The sequence below is a fragment of the Neoarius graeffei genome, chromosome 12 (genome assembly GCF_027579695.1).
Source record: "Neoarius graeffei isolate fNeoGra1 chromosome 12, fNeoGra1.pri, whole genome shotgun sequence".
Classification (NCBI taxonomy): domain Eukaryota; kingdom Metazoa; phylum Chordata; class Actinopteri; order Siluriformes; family Ariidae; genus Neoarius; species Neoarius graeffei.
Genome location: NC_083580.1, coordinates 5,305,573 through 5,308,072, shown reverse-complemented (window position 1 = coordinate 5,308,072; position 2,500 = coordinate 5,305,573). Strand labels below are relative to the sequence as shown.

The window sequence follows — 2,500 nt, the reverse complement described above, 5'->3', positions numbered from 1 at the left end:
GAGAGAGAGAGAGGAGATATGGGACAGAAAGAGAGAAAAATGGGACAGAGAGAGAATAGAAGACAGATGGGACCCAGAGAGAGAGAGGTGGGACAGACAGAGAGAGAGAGAGAAATGGGACAGAGAGAGAGAGAGAAATGGGACAGAGAGAGAGAGAGAAATGGGACAGAGAGAGAGAAAGAGATGGGACAGAGAGAGAGATGGGGAGAGAGAGAAATGGGACATTGAGAGAGAGAAAGGGATGGGACGGGACCCAGAGAGAGATAGAGAAATGGGACAGAGAGAAAGGATAGAAGACAGATGGAACCCAGAGAGAGAGAGAGAGAGATATGGGACAGAGAGAGAGAGAGGATGGAAGACAGACGGAACCCAGAGAGAGAGAGATGGGACAGAGAGAGAATAGAAGACAGATGGGACCCAGAGAGAGAGAGGTGGGGCAGAGAGAGAGAGAGAGAGAGAGAAATGGGACAGAGAGAGAGAGAAATGGGACAGAGAGAGAGAAAGAAATGGGACAGAGAGAGAAAGAGATGGGACAGAGAGAGAGATGGGGAGAGAGAGAAATGGGACATTGAGAGAGAGAGAAAGGGATGGGACGGGACCCAGAGAGAGAGAGAGAGAGAGAGAGAGAAATGGGACAGAGAGAGAGAGAATAGAAGACAGACAGGACCCAGAGAGAGAGAGAAATGGGACAGAGAGAGAGAGAGATGGGACAGGGACAGAGAGAAAGAGAGAGATGGGGAGGGAGAGAGAGAGAAAGAAATGGGACATTGAGAGAGAAAGGTATGGGACAGGGACAGAGAGAGAGAATAGAAGACAGACGAGACCCAGAGAGAGAGAGAGAATAGAAGACAGACGGGACCCAGAGAGAGAGAGAGAGAATAGAAGACAGACGGGACCCAGAGAGAGAGAGAGAATAGAAGACAGACGGGACCCAGAGAGAGAGAGAGAGAATAGAAGACAGACGGGACCCAGAGAGAGAGAGAGAATAGAAGACAGACGGGACCCAGAGAGAGAGAGAGAGAATAGAAGACAGACGGGACCCAGAGAGAGAGAGAGAATAGAAGACAGACGGGACCCAGAGAGAGAGAGAGAATAGAAGACACAGATGGGGCCAAGATGAGACTCAGCAGAGACAGAATATGAGATTCACCGCCAGAGAGAGAGAGAGAGAGAGAGAGAGAGGGAGAGAGAGAGATGCGTAAGTGTCCCAGTGTAACCAAGGACTGAATGTTTGTTATCGAATTACCAGCACATGAACTGATTACATTTGGGAGTTGATCCAGACCGGTTCAAGGTCACAGCGAGGTCAAATGTCTGATAGTTTTTCTTCAGTAGCTTCCATCATGTTTATCATGCAGAGACATTACTCACACTTTCAAGTTCAAACTCAAAGCCCACATTTTTTGGCGAGCTACGATTTTCACCATCGGTCTGTGCGTGTGTGCCTGCATGCGTACATCTGTTTTTCAAGGTCACAGCAAGGTCAAATATCTGAAATAGTTTGTCTTTAATAGCTTCATTTCTGGCAAATTAGTAACTAGACTTGTGTCGGCGTCAACATACACTGCATACACTGTGTGTACCGAGTGCCTTTAGTCTTTTACAGCTCTCCACTGTATTATTGTCACAATATTACATTCCCTTTTGGTTCCTCCTGTCATCCCAGGAAGTTTTTCCTCACCACTGTCTCTGGCTCATTTGTTATGGATCTGGAATTCTGTAAAACCGCTTTGGGACAATGCGTATCGTTAAAAGCGCCGTACAGTGTGTGTCGACTGTGGGGCTGTGAATCCGCGCCATTCTCCTGCTGGCTCCGTGTACAGCCTGTCAGTGGCTTCGCCCTAAACAGAGTTAGTTATAGCATCGGGGTCCACACACACACACACACACACACACACACACACTGCTCTGTAATGTCGATGTGCTCGACAGCGAGCTCTGCGCGAGTTCTTATTGACTGGAAGCCAAGCACATTAACTGATTATGTGGATCCGGTTTCGTTATTGGAAAACTCGCTTTCCCTTCCCCACATTATTTTACTCGAACCCTCAAACCACTTTTGCACAACTTTTTAAAAATAAATATGACCATCTTTATTTTTTGTCTTTGCTCTCTGTGTACAGCTCTCGTGAAAGATTATATTATATTGGTTCAGATTTTCATCAGCATTTCATCTGAAGCTCTTCTGACATTTTCTCTTTTAAAGTTAACGTTACACTGGGAGAGTGTAACGCGCTGGTTGTTAACTTTGGAATCGTGACCCTACACGGGGTCGTGACCCTACACGGGGTCGGCTGAGATTCAGAGAGTGAAGCGCTGAAGCCCCTCCTCCTGTGACAGAGTTGGAGCACCAAAGCTGCGCTGTTGAAACGACAGAATTTCACATCTCTGAAGTGTTCTCGTGTTACTCGCCTTACCCAGCTATTTCTGCTTTGTCTCTCTGCCTGCCTGTCTCTCTCTCTCTTTTTGCCTGTCAGTTTCTCTCACTCACACACACACA

The 2,500-nt window shown here is 47.2% G+C and overlaps 1 protein-coding gene across 2 annotated transcripts in view; it reads left to right on the top strand.

Annotated features, from left to right (window-relative positions):
* The window catches only part of jmy (junction mediating and regulatory protein, p53 cofactor), an 80,409-nt gene that overhangs the window by 41,835 nt on the left and 36,074 nt on the right, over positions 1 to 2,500 (top strand). The gene's annotated exons all lie outside the window — the stretch shown is intronic.